Genomic DNA, 17,962 nt, shown 5'->3' with positions numbered 1-17,962 from the left:
TAGATCCCCTGAGTACCTTGTTGGAGTGCCTGGATTTGATACACAGCTACAGCTCTTACATTTTATGCTAATGAAGATCCTGGGAAGCAGCAATGATGGCTTCCGTGATAGGGTTTCCATCATCCGTGTGGGAGACGTGGAGTTTGGCCTGAATTCATGGCTCCTGCCTTTCCTACCCTATCCCCAGCCACTGTGGGCATTTTGGATATAAACTCTGTGTATTCCTCTGCCTCTCAAATATTTTAAGTTTGTAAAAGTTTTATTTTGAGAAATCTCTGCATGCATTTCAAATTGTTCAATCAAAACAAGCTTACCTTTTAATTCCACTTTCTACAGACTCTTTGAAACACCCTCACGTGGACTCACCTTTGTTTACTCAGTGCTATTCTTTAGGTGTGTTTTGGTTCCTCTGAAACACACCTTGTTTTACAAGAAGTGTAAACAAACCTAGCACTGACCTTTATCTTATCATTCTGCTAGGGAAGGAGAATTGGTCAGCATTTATTGGACATCTATAGATGCAATATTATTGTACTTACCAACTCAGTGTATCTTGGGTGAGAAAAACTGGGTAGGAAAACTTTAAGTACCTTACTTAGAGGTGCTGTCCACAAAGAAGGACTGAGTTTGAAACTCCGGGCTCTGCCTCTACCTCTCTACCTGGTTAGTCGTTAGTCCATACAACTGCAAGAAACTGAATGAAAGGAGATACATGGGGATAAGGATTCTTCTAGGTGAAAACCTCTTTTCTTGCCTCTGTGCACTCCTCTTGTGTCAGGTAACACAGAGAGGCACTTCTATGTGACTCCATGTCTCAGAGCTTATCTGTCTTATTCACACGACCATAAAGATTCCATTTTGCAGAGGTGGAGATCAGGGTCTGTGACCACACTTCTGGTGTTGTGAAGGCTGTGGTGGTCATGGCAGTTAAAACTTTACACAGGGATGGATTTTGCAATGCAGTGGATTCTGTGTGACCAAATACAGAGGCATCCCGGTTCTTGTTTTACTCAACTTGATATTCAAACCAGTTACATTCGTTCTAAGTCAATACATTTTTTTTCAAACAATTATTAAGTTTTTCCATTCCTGTTCATCTATCTTGAAAATTTCTCAAGTAACTTTCCTCATTATCCTCAACTATCCTGGGTGGTCTTTCCTACTGAGCCCAAACTCCTGATGCAAAACATTATATTGACTTTCAGGCACAAGGGAACAGATACGCTGTAAAAACTAAGTGAGACAAAACCTTAGCACTTCTTCATACGCATTAACATGTATTAAGACACCTTAATGTGGTGTGGCAAGGTGAAGGATGTCAGCCCATGCTTAAGCACAAACCCTTGAAGCTGTTAAATGAATCAGTCACTTGGGAATGTTGGGGTTTGGGGTGAATCTTGTCAGTATCGTGATGTACAAATGATGTCTGTTTGATATCTCAAAAATTGCTATCACTCTAAACCATTAGAGTGTTTCAAGGATGGCTGATGTCCTGAGTACATTGTCTTTATAAGAAGTTTTTGGCTAGAGGAGCCGATAAGTTTCCCTCGAGATTCCTAAGTCTTCTCTTTCTTCTTCTCTCCATATTCATTCACCATCTCCATCATACCTCCTTAGCACCTTCACAAGGGCTTGCCCTCTCTCCTTCCTGAGGGCAGTGCCAGCACACATGCCTCTGTAGCATCCCTCTTCTTCCCTAGAGTGAAATGCCAGGCACACTTGCTCTCATCCATATACAGTTCAATGCAAGTCACAGTGACTGTGCGAACTAGACATTCTGTGAGTGTTTGTGAATGAATAGAAAAGCCCATCAGTAGTTGTTACAGCAACTTTTTCTGAGTATTCTCCATTCACATTGTTTCCTTCCTCATTGTTTACGGAGGATCTTGACTGTGTCAGGCACTGCACTCGATGCCAAGATGTATGAGACAGGGTCCATTTTCCCGTTGGAGTTTCAGAGTGGGCAGCCCAGATCATGTTGGTGTTGAGTCAGTCAGCCATGCTTGGTGACTCATCCACCAGTGGAGCCTGCAGTGCCCTTTTTTGCGAAGATGTGAAGAAAGATTTTCCCGACACCTTTCAGACTTTCACAGTTCATAAGGCAAGAAACAGATAAATATACACATGAAATGCAGGGTAACATAATGTATGCCAGAAAAATGAACTAATGGATTGTAGTAGAAATAGCTGGGGATTCTTGTAGAGGTAAAACAGTGAATTTTTCTCCCTGATATGAAATTTCCCTGAGTTTTGAAGCTAGTATGTAATTTATTTAGCAAATATTGTTTTCCATCCTTGTGTGTGTCAGACCCCATGCTGGGCTAGGCACATGACAATGAATATGAACTCTGTGACTGTGCTGCTGACAGTCGTGTAGGCACGTCACAACTGTCTTGTCCATAGATGAAAGGAAGAGTGCGTACGAATGGGTAGAGATGAGAGAGAAGAGAGGGGCCAGGGCTGCAATAAGGAGAGAAACCAAATCTAATTGCTTTCGGTCAGTCCCCTGATTTAGGGCCGAAGAATTCCAAGTGTAGTAGATGTAATTCAAGAATTTGAACATTCTTTCTTGGAAACTTTTGAACACTACTGAGGTGACAGAACTTGAGTTCATTCTGTACTTCTCTAACAGAATAGCTAATTTATAAAGAATAGAACTTTACTGTTCACCCTTTGGGAAGCTGGTATTTCCAAGATCAAAATGCCAGCAGGCTCGTTTGTCTGTAGGAGTCTGCTGTGTCCTCATACAGCAAAAGACAGGAGGGCAAGAGATGGGAAGATGCAGAGGAACCTCTTTCACAATGTCCTGTGTTAATCTGCTTCTCCTAACTTTAAGAAAAAAAAAAAAAACAGGTTTATTAACTCACACTTCTGCAGATGTAAGGGCATGGTGCCAGCATCAGTTCATCCATGGTAATGACCTCAGAATGATAGATCACTTTGCCAAATAGGATGCCAGGGCATGATTGGGGCTAGCCCTTACAACAGCTTGCTCCAGAGAGACTTGAAGGACCTCAGATGAATAACTTCAATCCCGTCTTGGGACAGCTTCTCCAGTAAACAAAAACCTTTCACTAGTCCATACCTTTTCTACCCCACCACCAATTCCCACTGCAGTTGTAGATCAAGCTTCCACATGTAACTTTGTGGATGAACCATATCCAAACATAGCAAGGATTTAAACACATCCACAAAAGAAAAGTCCTCATGGCTTAATACCTTATAAAGGCTCCCAGCACTTAATAGATACATCTAAATTCAAACCATGGCACCAACTTTACTAAAATTACTACAGCATTTCAAGTCCAGGAGTCTAGATTTTGGGGGAGTGTGAAGCGGGGGAGGGACTGACTTTTGAAAGTGATTCTGAAATAAATTATCCAGGGAAATTGTGGGCTTAACTGGTATATTTTTATCATCCATTCTTTATCAACTGTCCATTAAAAATGTCTGTTTCCACTTTTACATAGCCAGAAGTATTAGATCGAGTGTTCATTGAGCACATAGTTGTTTTGATACTTATTATGAGCCAGGCAGTGACCTTGGTCCTAGGATTCCTCAGCCCCAAATCACTGATTATATGTTAGCCTCAGTAATCTTGGTCATCTATTTATGATGTCTCCTTGTCTTTAGGCGCCAATATTTGACAAAAATATTCATAATGCATATCTGTGACTTGCTTTTAATTACTAAATAGAATTTAGAGCATAATTGAATGAAAAAAAAACTCTATAGAGTTAAAACTTCAAGATTTTTAATAGTATGAACACCTTGAGTAGCCCTAATTCTACTTTACCAGGTTTACACAGGAAGACAAGACACTTACCTGCCACCATTGCCAAAAAAAAAAAAAATAAAAAAAAAGACACAGAGAGAGGGAGTTCTTGGAAGTATTGACTAAATTCTTAATATGCCTTAAGCACACAGCAAGATACTTTCATGTGCCCTATTTCCTAATAGTCTTGTAACATAGAAAAATAGATTATTATTCTACTTTTTAGATGAAGAAATTAGGTGGTATGAATGACTAAAGAAAGCGTCTAAGGCCATGTCTTAATAACTCTTGGCAACTGCAGTGAATAAGGCTAAAATTCAGTTTTGTTGATCCCGAAGTCCTTTCTGCAGGTGGATGTTTCTTTCAGAACATTTTTGTTTGGTGTTAGCGTGCTTTTTGTGATTTCATAGGAACTCTTCTATATCTGAAGACTAAAGACAAAGTTAGTTTGGCTCTTGATTTTGCCTCCTAAAAATTCTGTGGGATTTATTGATGAATACTAGCACTTTCATCTTTTTCTTGATACATGTAAGCTGTGTTAGAGAGCTCCTTTTCAACTAAGCCATCAGTGGGCATTGCTTTTAATTTCCTTAAAAATAGCTGGACACATTCTTCTTACTCAAGGCTAGCAAGGGGCATTTTTATTGACTTTCTGCAATAATCTATCGTTAACATTGTTTTCAGTGTCTCTTCCAAAGTCTGCACATAATCCTAATTTTTGTGTGTGCATGCAATTGTGTTTGTATGTGCAAGAGAGAAAGATTATTTTATTTCTATATAAATACTAATTTAGATATACTATGCTAATATGTTTACTGGAGTTACAACAAAATGCACACAGATGAAAAAATTTTGTTTTGCTTACACAACTAGAACAATTTAGAACCAATGCTCAGGACATCTACTGATTAATGTTTGCTTTGTGGTTAACGACTATAAGGAGCCAGAGAAGATAGCAAGCAGCCTGAGACTTAGGGGTGTCCAAATGTTATTCCAGGAAATGAAGGACAACTTCAGCCAGGTATGACAGTCCATCTAGTGCAGCTTATACACAGATCCACCTAAAGTCAGGTATTGAATTACTCAGAGGAAAGATTTTGAAGGCTTGAAAAAATATGAAGATCCCATCCTTACTTTCTAGAGAAGAGAGCAAATTCTGGAAAACTTCGTGAGTTTCTCTAAATCAAATTGGAGAGGGGACAGAATGGATATAATCATTATGTTCCTACAATGGTATTAATCAAACACATGAAATGTGTTCCCTTTATATAATTAAAAAAATTGTTCTCAACCAATGGTTTCTGAACTTTTATGTATAGATTAAAAATGAGTTTAACCCCACAGGGGCCATTTGCTGTGTGATTGTTTTCTACTCTGTAGGTTGGCTTTCTCCGGTGTTGTTTTCTTTGCTGTGCAGACATCTTCAGTCTGATGCAACCCAGTTTGTCCTCATTTTACTTTTGTTGGCTATGTTTTGATATAATATTTTACAATTCATTGCCAAGACCAGTGTCAAGGAGTTTTGTCCCTATTGTTTCTTAGAAAGCTTCATTTTCAATCTTAACCTTTAGTCTTTAATGCACTGTGAGTTGAATTTGCATATGATTTGAAATATGTGTCCAGTTTCATTCTTCCAATGTGGATAAGCAGGTTTCCTAATATCATTTGTTGAAACAAAAAGGCTTCAATTTCTTTTCCCTCTCCCTGTGTTCTTGATACTCTGTCCATCATTGATTGACCATATGAATAGAACTATTTCTGGGCTTTCCATAGTATATCCTTGGCCTGTATGACAGTGCCATACTGCTTTGATTACTATTGCTTTATTATACATTTGTAAATTTAAAAAGGTCATGAATATTCTTGTTAAGATTGTGTTAGCTATATTGAGGGTTTTTTTTTTTTTTTTGGTTATGGATGTTGATTTTTTTTCTTCTATTTGTTTGGAGAGCCATTGGAATTTTGAAATGTATTATGTTGAATCTGCAGATTACTTTGGGTGGAATGAACATTTTAACAATGTTAATTCTCCCAACCAATGAATGCAGTATGATTTTCCTTCCATTTTTGTCTTTTTTCATCTACTAACAGAGTATATCCAAAGTGTTATCATCTCATAGAGTATAATAGAGCCAGACACGATTTTAAAAATTAGTCAAGGAAGGAAGGGAAAGAGAAGAAGAAGAAAAAGATATAGAATGATAAAGGAAGGAAGGAAAGAAAAATCCCTCTCACCCCCCACATATATGGAAAGAAAGAAAGGAAAGTGAAGCTGATGTGTGGCACAGTGGTTTAAGCCACCACATATAATCCTGGCAGCCATATTGTAGTATAATTTGCATTCTGGGCACTCAACTTTTATCCAGCTTCCTTCCAGTATAGCTGGGAATGCACCATGATGGTGCATTGTCTGTCTCTCCAGCTCTCAATTAAAGATCATTTTAAGAGAAAAAAAAAATATGTACAACACAGATTCTTGGAACCTAACCCAAAGAATGCAATCCTAATCAGGGTGTGTCCTAGGAATCCTTGTGGTTACTAAGGCCCCTAGGCATGCTGGCTGCTGGGAGTCCTGGGACCACACGTGAGGAAATACTCATCCGGCATCTAGGACTCAAGCTTCCTAATCCTGCTTCCTCCCAAAGGATTGCTTCCTCCCAACGTACAAACATTTGCCAAAAATATGTGACTTTGTGACTGACATTAACACTATTCTTACTTGACTCACATCTAATTCCTGTTTGGGGCATTCATTGAATAATTTTATTTCTCTCCATGAATCAGCCACTATGATGTTCCAGGATCTTGAATAAAGATTAAAATATAGTCTTAGCCCCGTAGGGATCCAATGATAACAATGTATGGCACTTTAATTAGTTGAACACTTTATTTGCACCTGCTTATATGGTTTATCTCATTCCCTCCCTTCTAGGAACCACACATCTAATAAAAGCATAGTCTATGAGTGTTTTATCACTAGAGAGCCAACATATCCTATGCAAATTGTTCTTTAAAACTAATATATCCTGAAAATCTTTTTCTGTCAGTTCTTTATGTATGTGTAGTTCTTTTGTAATGGCCACTGAATTTCCCCTAATATTGATGAGTCATTATGTATTTGACCATTTCAATATTGGTATGTATTCAACTGTTTAGATTTGTGCCAATTGCAAATAATGCCCTAATGAATAATTATACTCATTTTACAGATGAGGAGTTAGAGACCGTCCATGATCTTAACACTGGTGGAACTAGGGCTTTAACTGGATTCCTGTCTGTCTCTAAGACTACAAACTACTTTTTCTTTTGTTGTAATGGCTTTATGTATTTTCAGTGGGATGAATGCTGGATGTGTGAGTGGGTGCTACAATGTCACTGAAAATCTGGTACCTGGTAGAACCACATGATCATCTGAGCAAGTGATATTTGGGTCAGATCTAGGAGTTATCTGGCAAGAGATCAAGCAAACAACTCAGAGAGGTACAGGTTAACCACAAACCCATCACTCACATGTCTGCTGGTCATCAAACTGAGCAAGCCCATGGTGCGCACTCATGGGGAGATGCATGGAAAGACGTATTTATGCATCAGTATTTCACAGCACGATGGATGTGTGTGTATGTGTGCATATGTATGCTGCCTGTGTAGCTGAGAATATTAGAGCAATGCGCTAGCAAGTACAGTGTAAACAAATACCCACCTCAATTGGCAGCTTAAGCAGAAATTCGGAAATGAGTGGGTGATTGGGTCCTTTCTGGGTAGTACAGTAAGAAAATTTGCCCTCCCGATAGCTCAGTCTCCCTCCAAAATGAAGAAAGTAATATCTAGTCCCTGTCCACATGACAGGATGCTGCAAGGCTTGGTTCATTTCTGTAAATGTTTTGAGCTGCTCTGAGGTGTGTGTTCTGTAAATAGGAGGTATTAATAGCAGCTGTCAGAATGGAAACAAAAATGAACTGAGCTGAAGTCATTTCTAGGAAAGAAATGCAAACAACCATAAAGCATGAAGCCCGTACTGGAGCCCTTCGTTGAAAGGCAGCCTGGTTTTCTTTTTTTTTTTTTAATTTATTCATTTTCATTGGAAAGTCAGCTATACAGAGAGGAGGAAAGACAGAGAGGAAGGTCTTCCATTCATTGATTCACTCCCCCAAGCAGCCGCAATGGCGGGTGCTGTGCTGATTTGACACCAGGAGCCCAAAGCCTCTTCCTGGTCTCCCATTTGGGTGCAGGGTCCCAAAGCTTTGGGCCATCCTTGACTGCTTTCCCAGGCCACAAGCAGGGAGCTGGATGGGAAGTGGAGCTGCCGGGATTAGAATTGGTGCCCATATGGGATCCCGGCGTGTTCAAGGCGAGGACTTTGGCTGCTAGGCCACTGCACTGGGTCCAGCAGCCTTGTTTTCATGGAGAGTGTAGTGACAGCTCCAGTCCTAATCTCAAGTGGGGAAATTCAAGAGACTAGCCAGATTTTCTAACATTTAATGTTCTGCCTGTTTCCTATGATGGAGAGCCCATCTGGCACAGCCTGGTTGTGAGATGTGTGTGTGTGTGTGTGTGTGTGTGTGTGTAAGTAAGAGGCTAGTGAAGGTAAGACATAGTGGAGAGAGAAAAACAAACAAACAAACAAACAAAAAAACAAAAAAGGAAACCACACAGTGGAGACAACAAAGCTTTGGATCCCTCTGCGAAGACATTTTACTGGGAATGTGCTCATATTAACATTAGTGAGGCTAGCCAGACATATGCCTTAAGAAAGGCAGTTAGTAAGTCAGTGTTTCTCCTTCTTGGGGCTTTTACGTGAGCTTAGTGAGGATATGATGATTCCTTTGTCTGCCATGTGTCTAGAGGGACTGTAAATTGCTAAGAAGAAAATCCAGCTCTGGATTTCAACAGCTCTGCTGGGGACATGTCCTACACATGTGTGGCAATGATAATTTAGGAGAGGGGTATGCTGGAGGTAGTGACCCACTTGCTTTTATCCCCCCAAAAGGAAGCTAGCAGGAGCTAGAGACAGCTGTCGGTCAGCTCTCCTATCTTCACGGCCTCTGCTGTGTAACTATGGTTGCCAAATCCAGCCACAAGCAAGTCTGTCTCCTGAGCACTAATAGAACTCACAGATGTGCGGAAAGCAAGGTTATGATGCTCGGCTGAACACCGGGATGGAATTTCTCATCATGTTCTGTTACCCCGGGGAGCCTATGTAAACCTGTAGCAAACAGAGATTTTATTGTATTTTACTTCTAGTCTCCAACCAGGCTTCCTTTTTTGGAGGTCAAGCCTCTGATTCTCCTCAACAGCTCCCACCTCAGAGGTAGAGGCTCCTGACTGCTGTGCTCAGCACTGCCGCTGGCAGCTTCAAGTCCACAAGGAAAACTCATCAATGACTCTATCCTAATCCCCGGCTGCCTGCACACAGGTCAGTGAAAACCATCTGGCAGTCCTGACCCTTTGGGTCCATTTAGCAAGTAGATTGAAAGAGAGGAGGAGCTGGGGAGGAGCTGGGGGGCTGGCTCACTTCAGCAGGATCTGTTTTGCTTGTTCAGAGGACGGGTGACTTTCCTTCAGTGGCTGGAAGGCCTCCATCTTCAGAGGCCATTTTGCTAGTTCCCCGGGGTTGTCCTCCACCTCATCCTGCAGATGTGAAAACAAAGCTGGTTCCTGCACAGGCTGGAAGCGACACGGAGAGGTTGGATTTTGCAGCTCATCCCATGAGGTTCATGAAGGAATCTAGATCAATGGAGAGACAGTCTTGGCCATGATCTCCTCGACCTTTATGTCTGAAGAGAGGCTTTGACTGCGATTACTCACTCCACAGACTGAAGCCAATACCTCCTCGTGGGAGTGGCCACCTACTGGAGAACCTTGGAGGTTTCCATAAGCGTTTGCTTGCAACTGCAGAGATTCACAGCTGAGCATCCCAAATGAAGGACAAGGCTGCTATCATCTGTCCCATTCAGTTAGTGTTGTTTAGCCTTCTCACAGGAAGGAGCATGATAGCGTCTGTGATGTAGAGGACAAATCCGCGTCTAGGGATGGTCTGCTCTGCTTATCCTCTCCAGCTTCCTTCCAGCTTCCCAGTAGAAATAGTCATGCCACCCTGCCTCAGTGGCATTGCCCTGTGCGATATCTTTGTTGCAAAACATCCCATCTTGCATAGACACTGAAGAGAACCATTGTTAGGATTAGTGGACTTGAAGATTGTCGCTGCGTGGAAATGTCTTTTTCTCTTTTCCTGCCTTCAAAAGTAACTTAAATGTCAAAAGGCATGCTCTCCCATTGGTGGGGGAAGGGGATGGGAATTCTTTTGCTACCATTTCCCACTTCACTCTAGTAATTCAGAGTATGCTTTAAAGCTCATGTGAATAAAATTTGCAGGATCTACTCCATGCAGCCTGACATGACTCCTTTTTTATTAGCTAGAATATCCAGATGATATAGTAATAATAATAATAATAATAATAATAATAATAATAATAAGTAGATTTTGTGAAGTTAGAAATTCATAGCATGGAGGCTGCTAAATAGCTTCTCCAATACCATGAGGAGGAGGAAACATCAATAAGGTCTGAGATCAGTTGGGAATGTCACCCTTACCATCTGTGTTATCACTGTGGCAGAGGTAACTGATAACTGAGTATGTTAGCCTGTCTCCATTGCTCCTATCAAACACCTGTAACCGGACAATATGTAAGAAAAAGAGGTTTGCTGTTCTCCCTGTTTGGGATGTCTAGGAGCATGGCGCTGACTTTGGCTTAGTTTGAAGGCTGCATCCCATTGCCGCAGAGAGTGTCATGAAGAAAGCCTGTGTGAAAGGGCAGGTCACATGGCTAACTGGAGGACACAGAACAGTGAGGGGCAAATCTCACTTGTGCAGGAGCTGACTGAAGTTCCACAACAATCCTTCCCATGTGACCTCTGTCTTGGGCTCTGCCTCCTAAAGACCCTGCCACCTTCCACGTTGCAATCCCGGCAACCAAGCCCGCAACACGCATACTCTGGCATAACAGGCTCAAACCATAGCATTTACTAAGTACTCATAAAACTCATTCGTTAAGCTGGGTGGTTGACCTAGAGGAATAGACACCCCTTGGGAACCTGTGCACCAGGGCCTGGGTTTGAAGCCTGTCTCCCTTCCTAATGCCAATTTCCTGGCAATGCTTTCTGTAGACATTAGCAGTGATAACTCAGCTGGTTGGGTATCCTGTTACCCAAGTGGAAGACTTATATTGAGTGACTGGCTTTGGCCTGGCTTAACCCTGACCTCACATTGACTATTGCAGGTATTCGGAAAGTGAAAAATAGAGGATGGGGCATCTTTCCTTATATCTGTCTCTCTGACTTTCAAATATATTAAAAAACATGCGTTTCTCACTGAGATCATACTGTACCGCTAAGTGTGAGTTGGCATACACAAACAGGTGGCAAATGGAGCTCTTCATGGTGTAATTAAGATGTTTCACAAAGGAGTTTGGGGCTGTATCTGTGATTCCTTCCAGTCTTTTCTGTTTAGAAATCATCTAAATGGGGTTTGAGATTTGACTTTCCACTTACTCCACCCATTCTTATTTCCCACCCCAAAAGTTCCACACCAGAAGGAATGGGAAAGATAATTTTGGCTTTATGAGCCATCCATAAGGTGATGTCTGGTCCATATTAAACCCCATAAGTAAAATGTTTCTATGAGATGAAAAAAAAAAGATGTGATTATATTAAGGATTAATTCTGTCCAGGAATAGCATCTTAACCACTTGAATGCCACCCTCCACCCTGAGATGCTAGTGATTTTTAAATGATACAGTAATAGTACTTGCCTTGGAGAAATATAGAAAATATGTAAATACTTCACGTAGCACAATTTGCATTTGATGTCCTCTCTTCAAATGTGGCATTTCCTCTCCTCTCAGTCCTATCATGTATATGAAAGCCAAGGTTCAGATAATGGATCCGCAAGTATCTGTCTGCATCTGGATAGACTAAATCATTTTGCAGAATTGGGAGACTGTTCTGTTTTCTGTCACTTATAGGGTAGCAACAATGCACAACTGATCTGGCTTGCCTACACTGCTGGAGGCTTAGAACTGTCCTTGATCTCTGATGTCAGGTCCCAGTCTGAGCATCATTTGGTTGCCTATCCACTCAGTTACCAAAGATGGGGCTGCTAGATTTCATGCCTGTCGTGTTTCCTGTATCTTGCAGTCACATGCAATATAAAATGGCCGACTTGCAAGGAAAACCAATTAAGTGGAAGGGGAAAACAAAGTACGTGGAAGGGGGCATCCCCCCCGCCCCGAGTCCTTCAGCCAGACTTAGGAGAGGAGAGGAACTGGAATTCTGATGTTGCTATAATACTAATCCATGAGTTTAGGGAGGATACACGATTGTGCTCCGTGTCAGCTTCCTGTTCCCAGTGGAATAATAATACCAATCTAGGAGACAAATTTTGAGCTATATAGAAATGTTTGCAGTATGCAGCATTAACTCAGTAAAGCTGAAATGGTATAATCTTCTGTTCCTCGCTCTAGGAGAAAGAGAGTTTACAAAGTGTGAAAAAGACGTAGTCTTTGGCTTCACAGCTGGAGACGAGAGATTTGGATGGCTAGAATGTAAACCATTTACAAATGGACACACATGTACAAGTACATACTCATAGCTATGCTGAAAATTGAGCAGATGCAGTTGTATTCACTGATTTATGTTTCAGCAGTGTGTTAGTCAGCAGCCACTGCTAATATACTTGTTTTTTTTTCTGTGTCTCAAATAGCAGGCTCCACTCAGATTTTTCAATAGGGTATAAAAAATATTAGTTTTCATCCTCACAGAATTCAAACTCACTTTTTAAGCACCTGATGCAGTTTCCCTTCTAGGCTAGCCTAGCCATGTTTATTATTTATTTTCTTGCTTCTTTTTCTCCCACAAAAGAATGCCAGGGTTGCAAGGAGGGCAGGTGGTGGTATAATGGAAGAGATCTCATATCTCATATGTTTTCCATTCTTTAGGGAATTTGAAAAAGCATAGGCCAACTTAAGAAGGAAATCATTTTGAGGGTGATCTAGAAAAAGACTCCTACAATTCAGGAGCAGTGGTGGTGTTGCTCTTGTAAATTAATTCTTCTTTCTTTGAGGATATGTAATCATGTGTTATCTTACCAAATGTGTCTTCATGTTAAGATAAGACAATCCCCCCCAGCCTCAGCCGGCAGGATAGATAAACCAGGCTGGCAACCAGGCAGGATTTTCTGGGGTTCAGGCTACTGTAGCTTCCTGGACAAAAAATGTAGGTATCTCTCCCCTACCCCTAGACCAGTAAGGCCTTAGGGTAATTGCCTCTTAGCCTGCTGGGGGAGGCCTACACTACTTCTCTCCCACTAGGTTCATTTTTCATTTTTAGTCATGATGGCCTCAAACTACAAAACATCTGAGGATGTGCTTTATCAGGAAAAGGAAGCAAAGAACCCCAAAGATCCTCTCTGCCTCTAAAATCAAGGGCAAAATCTATTTCGTGGGGTCCACATGGAGGGGATGGGCTGGAGAGCTAGTTGTAGGACTATGTGTTTCTCTGCACGTGGCTGGAACAAGTTTTCCATCTTGCTAGTGAAAGAATTGCCTGGTGTTCTTGTTTCAACTGAGGCAGCACAGCTTGCTTTAGCCTTGAAGTGTGAAAACCAGATAAACCCTGGCAGAAGGAAGAGATGTAGGTTCCTTAGCTTTCTTGGAGCAGGAGAAGGTACCATCTCTTTCCCAACATCTTGTGCCATAGGATTGTGATGACATCAAGAAGCTCCTTGATCGCCCTTCCTTGGGACTTCTGTTGCGGTTGGTGAGCAAGTGCTATGAACTTGGCTTTTTGGAGGAAAGGAATGAGCATCAGGCCAGTTTGCTTTGTATCCTGATGATCTCAGCATTGCAGTGAGGCAGAGAAACATGCAGACATGCACATGTACTCACACATGCATACATGTTAACACACATACAAAACCACCAATACACGTGAACTTGCACAAGGCATACACAAATGCATACACATAGGCTGGACTCAGTGCACAACATTTGGGTTGTCTGTTGTCTTCCCTCACGGTGTCCTGGGGAAGGGGGAACGCCATGGAAAGTCCAGGGCAGCAAGCTGAGAAAAGAAAATATTGGCTTGTACAGTACAACATCTCTGTCCTGAACGAGAACGTTAATTTTCCCTTAAATCAAATGTTGACAAAGATCAGCTGCTACTGAGAACATGTTACTATGGGACAAGTTCTTTGCTCTGAAGAATGGAGATCACACTAGAATCTCTCCTTGGAGATGCTGTTTGCTTCAGAGGATTTGTAAATTGGCCCAATTAGTCAGCAGAAAGCCCGTCTCTTTGGGTTGTCCTCCTGAGCAGGGCTGCAGGGGTGCAGGGGGGCAGGGGGACAAGGGAGCAGAATTTTGCTTTGTGGAGTGCCCTGTTTTCTGCAGGGCCAGGGCCCCCACAACAGCATGTACAATGACTCATCCTCAGCTCACATTCAGGGAGAGATGTGTGATCTTAATTGGAGATGCAAGGCAGCGAAGTCCTAGGCATCGCAGGAGTACAGAGTCCGTGAGTAAAGGGAAATTTCCAGTGTTTTACCTGCTCTTTCCCCCTATAACCCCAAAAATCACAAGAGTAGAAACATCCTTTGTTTTGCACCTAAAATATAAGAATCCCAAAATAAGGTTCTTCCATTCTCCCTGCCCCACCAACTGGTCATCTACACCTGTACCCATACACACCTGTGTGCACACACGTACTCACACACGCACACAGCATTTTAGCTTGTGATGTTTGAAAAATGAGGATCTCCGCAACCACTGTGCTTTGCCAGTCTGCATGAAGCTGAATGCAGAGGGTTGGTGCAACGTCGCTGCAGAGCTGCGTGATCAGAATGCAAGATGGAGCTCAGGGGAAAGGCCAAGAGATATGTCTGTGCTTGGAGTTTACACAAGTCTCCTTAGCAACCTGTCTGAATTTATTTTTCCCTTAATGTGTGTGGGTTCCTTCCAAACCCTGAGTGAAATGGGAATGGAGTCTTGATCAGTCCCCTATGTCACTTCTATTGAAGAAAAATATCACTTCATCTGGGCAGTGAGGTTTTCTTTTGCTTTCTGCGCCTGCACCCCCTCCCCCGTTGCTCCACCATCCCGGCAGCTCTGATCCCTGGCATGGTGACTTTGTGGATTGTTGGTAGCTTTCCAGAAAGCTCCATCTCTGTGAGGGAAATGAGAGAGCCTGTTTCTTAAGGCCACAGCTGTGCAGATTTCGTCTGCAGCCTCGCTGCTCTCCGAGCGGGCTCCTGTGTGTGGCATATGTGTGAGTGTGGCTGTTGGTACGCCTGTGGATTACAAAGCAGGAGAGGAATCGTGGCGCTGCCTTCCTCTGTTTCTGGTTTGCTTTTCTGCCTTTCTCTTCCGCATCACCTCTCCCCTCCCAAACACAAAAGGCCCTGTGATTCTAATTAGAAAATGAACAGAAAGCAATTAGACAGAAACTGACTTCCAGGGATTTGATATGTTGGGTTTTATGTGACTGGGCTTGCTCCAGGCAGACGACCCTAAATGTGGCAGTGATTTTACCTGAATCCACTTTATCTTGAAATTGCCCCAGGGGAGTACAAAAAACTGCCTTATTGGGGCTGATGGTGAATATAAATGTAAATCTTGATATTTCTCTCTGTCTTTTTTTTGCCACCTGCCAAAGAAGCTGTGAGAAAAAAAGTAAAAGAAATCTAGCCACAAAATGTTGTAGGTTGATAACACGTCTTTTACATACAGTTATTATTTATTACTCTGCTGTTGCCGAGAGAGTACCAGATTGATCCATGAAGCTGTTGTAGGAGAGAGATGGGAATGTTGGGAATGGCTGGAGAGCAAACAGATCTGTTTCAGGAAAAGTTGAAAGCAAGAAGTAGGTTAATATGTTTTCCTTTCCCATCTTCAGTTTAAAACTGTATGCTGTCCGGTTGTTTGTGTTGCTTCAAAGGGAAATGGGAGAGTCAGGGGTCACGGAGAGCCCTGGAGGAGAGGAGCTTGCCTCCTGGGGTGCAGGCTGTGGCCTCTCCCAAGTGCATCCACACCCCAGAGGAGGGCAAGGGGTTTTCTGTTTCAGTTGTACCCAGTTTCTTGGCTTTGAGGGTTTCTTCTGAACTGTATCATGGTGAAGGTGCCAGGCGCTGTAATTTGTTTACCGGAACAAGAACCTCATTGTTCTACAGTCCATGTGCCAAGGAAATACCGTCTCCTTCTATCGCCTCTTTTCTCACTGGATGCAAGTCATTTTGTCTTGTTCTATGTCCCAAGTCACCCTGCGCCCCTATTTTCTAATCTAATGTGAGGTTTTTTTTTTTTTTTTTTAGAAGCAAACATAACTTTCAGTAGGGGGTGTTCATGTTGGTTGGTAAACAGGAAGCATTTTTGTGGTAGATGGGATAGTTATACTAAAGAAATGACAGAAATCTGAATTCTTCAATATATGTCTTGTATTTCCATGTAAAAGCCAGGTTCTTTAGGTTTTATTATTATATTTTTTTTACTTTGATTCTCCTTCCCTGACTTACGGCTGACATAGCTAGGATGGAGATTGTGGGTTGGCATCATTAATTGCATATTAGAAAGAAAGAAAAGTTGTCATCACCAAAGTTCTTTTAAAAGTGAAAGTAGTCTCCCCCAGCCAGCATCACACGAAACCACTGGGTACTGGCGAAGTTTCTTCCTCTTTTGTTTTGTCAGGAATGGCGAAAGCAAATTAACCTCCAGTTTCTCACTCTTAAATAGTTGGTTTCTGTTAGAGGTCTGTCGTCAAATGTGTTTAACTACACAAAATATAAGTCCAAATGATTTGAGGAGGCATCTTTGTTTTCATTCAATCTAATACGCCATTTTTATGACTTTATTTCTAAGTGGACCTATTCACATTTTCCTTTGTCATTACCATCAGGCTGTGGACTGTGAGGAGTGTGGTGGGAACAGGGCAGATAACAGTTGCTAGTGTTCCTTTATTGCTGTCTTGCCAGTCTCCTCCCTCCTCTACTCCCTTCTGGTCGATTTTTCCTTCAGTGCTGCCTAGACTGGCTGGCTGGCGTTGGTGCCGAAAGCCTCTGCCTTGCTCCTGCACAGTGATGTGTCCTCGTGGTGCTAGCCTAGCTGGGGGAGTGTGGCACCAACAGATTCCTGCCGGAGTAGCAATCCTGGCTGTACCTGTTTTATCAAGACGGTCGGATCTCACAGCAGAACAGCAAGGCTGCAGAGGGTAAGAGGCAAGAGCTCAGAAAAGGGGAGAAGCTGTAGAGACACCAAGGATGGGGAGCCTCACTTGCTCCAAGTGTGGAGTCTGGGTGACTGCCAGAGGCTAGATTTGAGGAAGCTTGTTCGCTTCTTTCCTGTTTTACTTTTGCATTTCCTTCTCTTTTCTTTTTCTTTCTCCCTTCCTTCCTCACAAATTACCCAATGGGACTTCCCCAAGACTTCGGGACAAAGAAGGTCTAGTTAGAGTTCGCACAGGAGTTATATCTTTTAAACTAAAAGGAAGTAGGGGACAGAAACTGTCTCTGTAGGCGTGCGTCTGCTGATATCACCATGACTTTGGTGTTCATATCCACGACCAGGTAAAACTCTACGAGATTTTCCCCTTTGCAAGCAGCTGCACAGTGAGTTCACTTCCATTGGGAAAGGAACAATGAAGGAAAGGCAGACCTGGCATCTAAAGCACAGCCAATGAAAGAACCTGGCAATGCAAGCCAAGAACCCTGCTGAGGTAGAAGGGGGATAGATTTCCGAATTCACCATACTAAGAGATATGCTTTCTTTTCAATAGGCCCATCATCAGAGAGAAGTAATGACTCCCGAGCTGGTTCAAGTTCAAAAACTTAAGCTGGTGTTTCAATGAAGCCAGGTAATCTCTGCCTACCTCATTGACTATTCGTTCACTAATCTTTGATAACTTCATCAGCATGTTTCCCAAGTCAATGGTTTGGTGTGAAACATTGGAATTTGGGAGTATTCTGAGGCTTAATTTTCCTATTTGGTTATTTTTCTGGTAAAATCATTCTTGAGACCGCTGGTAGCCAGGGAAATTCCAGGAAGAATGTGAAAGTTACTTATTTGCAGATTTTTTAATTTTATCATGTAGTTCTGGAAGCAAAGTAAATGTAATGTGTCCCAGTATTTTTCCAGAAAGTTATTT

At 42.1% G+C, this 17,962-nt stretch overlaps 1 long non-coding RNA gene across 1 annotated transcript in view; it reads left to right on the top strand.

The window, feature by feature from the left end:
- The window catches only part of LOC105941825 (uncharacterized), a 45,149-nt gene extending 27,479 nt beyond the window's left edge, over nt 1–17,670 (top strand). Inside the window, exon 3 of the long non-coding RNA XR_001168197.2 lies at nt 17,594–17,670. This is a non-coding gene — a long non-coding RNA (uncharacterized LOC105941825). The remainder of the gene's footprint in view (nt 1–17,593) is intronic.
- Nucleotides 17,671–17,962: the final 292 nt, after the last annotated feature.

Source organism: Ochotona princeps, chromosome 4, assembly GCF_030435755.1.
Source record: "Ochotona princeps isolate mOchPri1 chromosome 4, mOchPri1.hap1, whole genome shotgun sequence".
Lineage (NCBI taxonomy): Eukaryota > Metazoa > Chordata > Mammalia > Lagomorpha > Ochotonidae > Ochotona > Ochotona princeps.
This window is presented reverse-complemented; position numbering and strand designations above follow the sequence as displayed.